This window comes from Egretta garzetta, unplaced genomic scaffold (assembly GCF_000687185.1).
Source record: "Egretta garzetta isolate BGI_Z169 unplaced genomic scaffold, ASM68718v1 scaffold340, whole genome shotgun sequence".
NCBI classification, from domain to species: domain Eukaryota; kingdom Metazoa; phylum Chordata; class Aves; order Pelecaniformes; family Ardeidae; genus Egretta; species Egretta garzetta.
The window spans coordinates 14,113-24,711 of NW_009258377.1; positions in this window are offsets into that span (position 1 = coordinate 14,113).

Below are 10,599 nucleotides of genomic sequence, written 5' to 3' on the forward strand. Positions count from 1 at the left end.
TGCTCGTGGCTGTTCTTCAGGGTCAGCTCTTCGCACTGTAATGATTTCTTGATGTAAAGGGCAATGCTCCCGCCCCTCCTTCCTTGCCTGTCCCTTCTGAACAGCCTGTAGCTGTCCATCCAGAGCACAAAATATTCTCCTCTTGATGCTAAACCAAGCTTATGCAGAGTGTACAATACACACCTCACACCTACTTAATGCACCTCAGACCTCATCTGATGGGAGCAGTGCACACGAATGGCTTCTGCTTCATGTAAAGCAGCACTGCACAGCAGAAAATGTTCCTAAAATCTTTACTGCATCTTATTCTTGCATCAACCCTCTACCCCACTTAACAAAGAGCTTTAACACGTTAATGCTGTGTTAGTGTAGTGAAAGTATATGTGTCTACATGGATGACATGTTGTGCATACATTTTTAACAATTTTTTTTTCTAATGTCAGCACTGGGAACAGTGCCAGTTACTGCATCTGAAAAAAATGATGTCTTAAAATGCAGTTCATGAGTTTTCAGCCAGTGTTAAAAATGACTTCCTAATGGCTGGGCTCTGTTCCAGCAACTAATGATTCTCTGTACCCAGTCCTGCCTCTATAAGCTGTCCCATATGGATAGGGATGGCTGTCAACAGAACTGAAATAAATAGATTGTTTACTACTTCAACTTCATCTAGCAGTTTGGATAAAAAGAAGACATCGAAGGTGAGAAACCTTAAAACTGGGATCAAACTACAGAATTGTTCAAGCACATTGTTCAAATTGCTCTGGGTGCAGTATGGGTGCTCTGTTCGCTCTTGAAGAGTGAATAATACCTGTTATTTAGTGACATCTTAGGCTCAGTATGCAGAAATAAAATGACACCCCTCTCTCCCCCAGCCATCAGCTTTGTGCCAATAATTTGGAGGGGAAAAAAAGGATTCCGAAATATCACCTCAATGTTAATGGCAACTGTAGTTTGTTTCTTCCTCCTATTACCTTCAGCTGACTACAGATCATAGCATCACAGTGGTTCAGCAAGAATATAGAACATCATTCAACATGGGAAATGTGGCCAGCTTAGATCTCTAGATCAGAAAAGAGAATTAGAGACATAAGGCTGGGCTATTACTCCCATGAGATTTCAAGTAAAGGTGCTCTTTCATTGGGAAATTTAGTTGTCCATTTACTTGTCTTGAAAATTCTAAATGATCTCTGAAGATTATTCTTAGCATCTGTAGATCTTCTTCTCATGGGCATACAAAGCAGCACCCATCATAACAAAACCTGCATTTTTTATAATATCATATAAGCTACCCTTACTGGAGCACAGAATTGATATAAATATTATCTTGATGCAATGCGAAACAGTCATTTTGTAGAATAAGTGCTGGAAAAAAAAGGATGATACAGTAGGAAAAACTGTTCTTATATTCAACATTTACCTTTTCCTCAAAGAGGTCAGAGATAGAGCTGTAACCTGGAATGTACTAGATGAAACAATATCACTTTAGGCTACATCTCAAAACAGTGGTCCCAATCATATTTGACCATGGGCAACAGTACTGACACTGAATGAGCAGTAGGCACCATCATCCTTTGCTTCCTCTGAAAATCTAAGTTTTATTTTTATGTATTTAATTTCCTATGCCCACAAGCAAAGATGGAAAGTCTTGTAGGCAACACATGATCTGCGACTCCAGGATAGACAACAGTATTTTTAATATTTCCTCAACACACATCAAAAGATCACTTATGCCATGTCTTAACTTGCCAAGTTCCTCATTTTTCATTTCTCATCCCAAAATTGATGAGCTATAACTTTCCATATTTCCATTGTCAGAGAAGGCTGAGAATCAGGGGAGAGAAGAAAAGTTATGTACTTGCTGCACTTCATGCAAAGATATGGCTTGTAATTAACAGCTCTAACTCAAAAGTAGTGAAGTCATTTTTTCTTGTGTTTCTACAGTTATCTCTGAATACAGAAAAAGTGCTTTCCTTTACAACAATGTAACACTCCTATAAAACAATATAATCACTCTGGCTCATCTGTAGCCCTATCAGATCTATCTAGAGACCCTCAGTGCAGTTAAATTTAAGAGCAAAATGACACAACTATTACAGGCACTTTTCATATGGCTGTGACCAATTCATAGAATCATAGAATCATTTAGGTTGGAAAAGACCTTTAAGATCATCAAGTCCAACCATTAACCTAACACTGCCATCCCACCAACTAAACCATGTCCCTAAGCACCTTGTCTACCTGTCTCTTAAATACCTCCAGGGATGGGGACCACGCCCCTGGGCAGCCCATTCCAATGCTTGACAACCCTTTCTGTGAAGAATTTTTTCCTGATGTTCAACCTAAACCTCCCCTGGTGCAACTTGAGGCCATTTGCCTTCATCCTATCACCCATTACTAGGGAGAAGAGACCAACACCCACCTCATTACACCCTCCTTTCAGGTAGCTGTAGAGAGTGATATTGGATAACTGATTATCTGAAAAAGGATTCATCTGTTTTCTTTATGATGCTAGATGGTGTCCTGAATTTATAAAGCGGCAGTCTTGGGTAAGCGGCAGTCTTGGGTAAGGGTCTTTGTATAACAGAGGCAGTTGCAATACTGAAGTATAGAGAAAGAGGAAAATAATAAACCCCTTTACTTATCTTGTCTCTTAAGAGCATAAAAAATACTTAGTGTCAAGACAGGTCCATCATGTTATCCAACAAATCCAGAACTTGCAACTGCAAATTATTATGTGGTACGTGGATCATGAAATCCATGTAAATCCAAAATAAAACAACATTGGATCATATAATCACATTATATGTAATACACTTATTAGTTTATAAAAGAAATTATATGACAGGACTGTTGATTATTCAGAAGACTATATATGGTGACTGAGTAAGTGTCTTTTACAACCACTTTTCTTAATCCAGCCCCCTCTTACGTGTTAGCTCGGGAAATGGAACTGTCCTTAACAGGATGCACCACTGGACACTATTTGTTCCTGGATGTTTTTTTTTTTTCTGCTTTGTGATACTTGCTTCACTTGGCTGGCCTAGGAAGTACCAACTGGATGTGTCTCTCATTTGCCAGATTTATCCAACAGCCTCGTTATATTATATTATGTTTCAAAAGGGGAAAAATGTTCAGAAAACCCTGAGGAAAAAATAATCAAGTAAAGACAGAAACTGTGAAGTCTGTCAAGATTTAATAAAAATAGCAAGAGCAGCGCCACTGAGATGAAATTTTCAATTAGCAAAGTTACTTCGGCAGCCAAGTATGAGATGTTATTAAACTTTTCTGAGTTCTACTGTTTGGTTTAAATGTACAGAAAAAGTAATGTAAAATGTACAACAGAGGTAGAAATCATAGCTAAAACTGGAGAGCAATTTCTGCTACAGCAGTTTTAAAACAATTTAAATCTTAGGTTTGAGGGAGCTGATATATACAATCTTTCTTCCTAATCATGATGCTTTCTGGAGAATTTGAGCAATGCATGGCAACCTATAGCAGGTTATTTCATTGCTTGAGTCAATATATGTAATATTTATCTTTGAGGATACATAAGGTCATAGGCTGTGAAAGATTATTCATAGATTTCACAAAAGCATTTTCTAATAGATTCCTTTATTCTGACTAGTTTATTTAGAAGATGTTCAGGTTCCAAAAATATTTTCTACCCCTTCCAGTTACCTTAGGATAACATAATATCCTGGACATTTCCTAAAGGAAGATCACAATAGCACACAAAGTAAAAAAAAAAAAAAGAAAAAGGATAATGTAAGAGTTCATTTTAAAGATGCTTTTTTTTGTCTGTGTATCTGAACAATTATGCCTACTGCACCTGCCCACAGCCATCTCCTAGGGGAGATCCAAAACGTGCAATAATATTTCATGATGTGAAAATATTTCTCACCTTAACACTACAAAGGGATCACTTACCCTTCTAATAAATCCACTCCTGTTTTCTGACTTACACTTCTTATCTATTTGATGTAAATATAATTCACTCCGATAAAGATGAGCTAAAATAAAGCAATACTCATTTTAGTGACCTAAATGATATAAATATGAGGAGGTAATGAAAGGTTATGTGACTGAACCTGTGAACCACAAGGGCTGCATATAGGACACAGAATGAGATGTCAACATGGATGGGATTTCATCATTGATTTCTAGTGATAACTTCTTAAGAATTCAGCCTAGAACAACACTGAGCTAAAGAATATTATTTACTTTTTAACATGAGGTCACAGTCTCTTAGAAACGAAAAAAAAGTGGTGTCTTCTAATTTAAGGTGGACGTCAAACCAGAAAATTAATTTACACCAAACAGAACATCTTCCTTACAAAGCACTCTCTAAGAGGTCTAAGTATATATTTCATTGGTGTTCTTGTCCCTCTTCTCATTTTTCAGCTATGCCTTATTTTTTTTTACTCTTAAAAAGAAATAAAGCACCTCTCCTGTTACTCTGGAAAAAAATCTGCACAATCATCAGAGAAAACAGATTGTGCCAAGGAAAGTTGCATCAAAATGTTGTGACACAATACTTGACATCACGAAAATTATTGCCAGATGTTTGAAATAAAAAAAGAAATTCACCCATTTTTTTCCTATGTAAGATATTAATTGTAAAAAGCAGCAGGTTAAAGACATCCAAGGAAAAATCAAGTTTTTAAAATTAGTATTCTTTTCTGAAATCTAACACTAAAATGGTTACCAAGCAGAAAATGTGCTTATTTCTCACATTATTGTAACTACTTCAATTATAGGCAACTTTGCAGAAGGAAAACAAGCATAAATTTTAACAAGACTGCTGTTAACTGCACTGGAAAAAACCTAAGATATCAAAACCTTGCTGCTAAAGACTAGCCTAATTAACAGGCAAATTTCATTACCACAAGTTTTCAGATCTGTGATATTAATTAAGAAACAAAAGGAGACAAATGGCCTGCAAAGAGATGTATCTGCCTTCTGGCCTACAAATGAGCACTCGCAACTGTGTAATCGATACCAAGAAACCCGCTGGAATTAATGCCCAACCTCACAGCTTTCTGCACCAGCTCCTGCATTTACCTGACCTTTCAGGTAAATGTATCTTGTGGTTCTCAAATGACTAACTGGCACCTTTCATTACTTTAATCAGTGACCTAAAAAATTATGTAAATGTCAGCCTTTTTAAGACCAGGGTTTGATATATCCATACTTTCAGTATGGAAGGGTGTGTTAGTAGCTCGATGGCTGGGAAATGGACAAGCTTTATGATTTCTGAGGGAAATGGGGAAAATTAAAATTGTATTTTTCACCCTCTTCCAGCTGTAATAGTAGTAGGGCTGCTGCTCAATACACACCAGAAAAGACTTTACATGTTATATATATGACTTCCCGATATAAAAGACACATAGAGCTGGCTTGAAAGGCAATTAATGTAAAAGTCATAATTAAAATGGAGATGCGTAGATCAGGAAAGTAAAAGTTCCTTAAGCTTTTATTAAAGAAAATAGCAACTTATTAGATACCAGCACCCAGAATATTGAAACTGCAGATACTACCCTCCATCAAGATGAGGGAGTTCAAATACTTTCAGACAAAGATGTAAAAACCAATTTTCTTTATCCTTCTTTGAATGGCACAAAAGGAACAACTCTCCCAACCAGGCATCTCTGTAGGGCCTAGTTGTATACTCAGCTGCCCATGGAGATGGAGACCTTTCACATGGAGTTTATTGTAAGAAGTTTAAAACAAGAGCAGCCTAAACCAAGAAAATAAGGTTCTTCCAACGGAAGGTGGCAATCTGGATGTGCAAACTGGTTTCAATAAGATAAGAAAAACTCCAGCCTTCTTTTAAAACTAAACTGACTTTCTTGAACTCTGAATTACCAGAAACAACAAAAATTTCCACAAGAGCAACAGAAACAATTGCTTTAATGATACTTGTAAAAAATTTCTAGAACCAACAGACATATTTTAATTAAGATTATGAGTAAATTAGCAGCTTCTTACCCTCAGTCATATCCACAAAGGCCATAAACATAAATTTCACATTTCAAATAAACTTTTCCTCTATGTTTCACATATGTAGATGTGCCAGTGAAGTGAGGGCACGTCTTCCTGTTGATACATGTGGATCTGATTATGGAACAAACTGCCAGGGCTCTAGTTTTTTGTTTGTTTGTGTGTTTTGAGTTTTTTGCATTCTTTCTTTTTTTTGTTTTCTTTTTACTAAAAGTAAGTATTAAAAGTTTTTATATAAAAATAAACACTAACCTCTCCAAACACTGATTTATCATTACTGTACAATATGCAATTAATGAATTATCCCCCCAAAAACATTGGCTCTGGAGGAAAAAATATGAAGACGTGATTCAGGATAGTTAATGCTTAGGAATCACATTATGACTTAGGATGGTCTCCAGAGAATGGTATCCTGCAAGCTTGAGGTCATGGTCCCTTAACACTTCACAAGCCTGTCCCAGCTGAAACATATTTTAATTAGGCATTCTGCTTATGCATCTCATACATTATCTTGATCCTTCTCTCCTCTCCAGAATATAATACAAGGCTGGATATTTATGTAGAAAATTCCAATATTATTTATTTAAATCTGCTATTGAATTAGATTCACATAGATGTACTACATAGATTCACAGAATCATTTAGGTTGGAAAGGACCTTTAAGATCATCAGGTCATTAACCTAACACTGTCAAGTCCACCACTAAACCATGTCCCTAAGCACCATATCTACACATCTTTTAAATACCTCCAGGGATGGGGACTCAACCACTTCCCTAGGCAGTCTCTTCCAATGCTTGACAACCCTTTTGGTGAAGAAACTTTTTCCTAATATTCAGTCTAAACCTCCCCTGTCACAATTTGAGGCCATTTCCTCTCATCCTATTGCTTGTTACTTGGGAAAAGAGACCAACCCCCACCTCACTACAGCCTCCTTTCAGGCAGCTGTAGAGGGCGATAAGGTCTCCCCTCAGCCTCCTTTTCTCCAGGCTAAACATCCCCAGTTCCCTCAGCTGCTCCTCATAAGACTTGTTCTCTAGACTATCAATCAACTTTGTTGCCCTTCTTCAGGCATGCTCAGGCAACCCAATGTCCTTCTTGTAGTGAGGGACCCAGACGCTTGCAAAAAAATTAATCTAGTGAATTTATAGTGTTCTCCCCTCTGAGGACTCATGTTCCTATACTGTCTACAAAGACTGCTGATGGGATAGAATGAGCAATGGAACTTTTGATCAAAAAAAATAACACACTAAATTCAAACCACAACATCCTTTGTCCACCTCATGTGGAGTCTACAACCACCACCACATCCGGCTATTAAACTCACAACTGCAATATTCTATCTCACTTTCATAGCAGAACCCATGAGTTTACACAATATGCTCAAAGGCAACACATGACAAAATTACCTAATCAGTTCATTACAATATATTCCGTAAATACTCTGCAAAATACCTTGGTTATTTTCTTAAAAATATTTTCATTCCAAACTACTGAGATTAAGAATATCCTTTTGTCTTTTTCAGCAATTTTTTACCTTCTTTGTTCATCAAAAAGCATTTTCCCTACTGAATTGACCCCAGATGACCCATGCTTCTCAAAAATTTTTGATAGGTAGATGTCAAAGCAGCTTACGTTTTCCAATATAAAAATTGGTGATAAAATGACAGGGCTTGCGAACACTCACAGATATTAAGGGAAGATGTTGCCTGACATACTTAAACAGAAATCCACAGATAGCAGAATGTGTTTTTAACAAAGCTGAGTTTCCATAAAGTCACTTGTTCCATTACTGCTCTTTTGGTGGAAGCATATGAAATAAAATCTTTCTTGCATAAAGATAAAACAAGCCAAAGAGTCAGAAACTCACAGTAACAACAACTTATAAATTGTGTGTTACAGAACATTTTAAACCATGATTTGGATATTCCACTGACAGAGAATGTCTTAATTATGTCCAGTAACCCATGGATCTCCAAACAAGTCACTAATTACTAAATTTTCACCCTAATTGAATCATAGAATCATAGAAACATTTAGGTTGGAAAACACTTTTAAGATCATCAAGTCCAACCGTTAACCTAACACTGCCATCCCACTGCTAAACCATGTGCACCACATCTACACGTCTTTTAAATACTGCCAGGGATGGGGACTCAACCACTTCCCTAGGCAGTCTCTTCCAATGCTTGACAACCCTTTCTGTGACGAAACTTTTTCCTAACATCCAATCAAAACCTCCCCTGACACAACTTAAAGCCATTTCCCCTCGTCCTATCGCCTGTTACCTGGGAGAAGAGACTAACAACTACCTCGCTACAGCCTCCTTTCAGGCAGTTGTAGAGGGCGATAAGAAGCCTCCTCTTCTCCAGGCTAAACACCAGTCCCCTCAGCCACTCCTCATTAAGACTTGTGCTCCAGATCCTTCACCAGCTTTGTTACTCTCCTCTGGACACGTTCCAGCAACGCAATGTCCTTCTTGCAGTGAGGGGCCCAAAACTGAACACAGTATTCGAGGTGCGGCCTCACCAGTGCTGAGTACAGGGGCACGATCACTTCCCTACTCCTGCTGGCTGTTGTGACCCAAGTGCAGGACCCAGCATTTGGCCTTGTTAAACCTCATACAGTTGGCCTCGGCCCATCGATCCAGCCTGTCCAGGTCCTTCTGCAGAGCCCTCCTCCCCTCGACCAGATCTACACTCCTGCCCAATTTGGTGCCATCTGTAAACTCACTGAAGGTGCACTCAATCCCTTCATCCAGATCATTGATAAAGATATTAAACAGAACTGGGCCCAAACACTGCTTGTAACCAGCCGCCAACTGGATTTAACTCTGTTCACCACAACTCTCTGGGCTCGGCTATCCAGTAAGTTTTTTACCCAGCAAAGAGTACACCTGTCCAAACCATGAGCCACCAGCTTCTCTAGGAGAATGCTGTGGGAGACAGTGTCAAAGGCCTTGCTGAAGTCCAGGTAGACAACATCCATAGCCTTTCCCTCATCCACTAGATGGGTCACCTGGTGATTTAAATCACCTGATGATTTATTATTGCTTTGATTACATTGTTTTGACATGTTTCATTTAAAATTATAATGAAACTAACAGAAACAAAGTTTATTTGCAGGATTAGTTTTTATTACATTACATTTTGGAGCTGAGGGTTCCAAGTTAATTCATTCTAAAAGTTGACAGCACCTTCATCAGATTAAAATCAGATGCAGTGCATGGATAAATTGAGTAACATAAAAGAATCATCAATGGTATTGTTAGGATATGCTTAGCCACAATGCTACAATCAACTTTTTTAAACCAAATCTTCTAAATAAACAGACTTTAATCAGACTGTTTTTTAAACCAAGTATTTATACTTGAGAAAGGGCAATACGTATGGTAGCAATTTAAGATTGTTTCTTGCTTATTGTTCTTTCATGGTGCTATTTGGTACTTACCAGTATCTATTTAAAGAGTTTTTGTGTGTTTAGGTATCAGGTGGCCAAGAACAACACAAGGCATTGCACAAGATCAGAGGGAGACCAACAGCAAATAGCCCATGGGTGGTTATTTGGAGGGACTAGCATTTGTAGAGCATCAGAAAGAGACAAAGTAAATGAGCTCACACATGAGAACAAAGCATTTAATACTAATTCTAAAGTGTGTTTACAAAAATTAATTTGGCATCCTACCTTGTTTAGATTCCACGCTGGAAATAGAGCTTGTTCGTAATACTTCAAAAGAGCTAGAAATTTGCATTCAGTCACTTCTCATACAAGAAGGTTGGTTTTGTTTTGTTTTGTTTTTTTTAAAGAAAAGACTATGCATGAAGGAACCGTGTTTCTTCCACATAATTCAAAGTAGTGCTTCTGTTATCAGGTCAGATCTTATGACCCTATGAATAACATGCAGCCTGTATCTTTCATACTTGAGGTCTGGCTGGTAAAATAATTACTCTTGCAGACCCAATTTAAAGCTGCCTTTCGTACTTCTGAAAAATCAAAAGCTGACAAAAGATTTCACAGGCTGCTTGGAACTAGCTTTTGTAATATTGATCTGACTTATGAAATAACTCACATAATGCCAGACTAATGGGCTAATACTAATCTGTATTCACTGACCACTTCACTTTTTAATTCCTGTGATGAAGTTCTAACATCTTCTGTTCTTGTCCATGGAAGTTAAAAGGGGAAAGAAAACCAGTAATTTATTAAAGAACTCACATAACTTTCATTTTTGAGAAAAACAGGGTGAGGGTTGGCATTCAGATAAACCAAAGATGAAAGGAGATACTAATTTGGAGTAGGCTGATTTGAAATGCAAGGAATAAAAAAAATATTCTAAGACAGCTTTAGGCGGAGTTTACTCTTGCCTTGGTTATCCACAAAGCAGCATTGCTGAATTCCCTGGGAGACTGAATAACTCGTACTAGCAGTCAGTGAGGTGGATGCACATACGTAGATGCGAGGCAGGAGATCTCACGACAGCAGCACTGTACATTACCATTAGCATCGTGGCCTCTACCACTTTGCATTGCCACAGTCTTGCGTTGTGCAGGCAGACTTGACTAATGTTCCACCAAAAGAAAGAGAACTATGTGGACAGTAC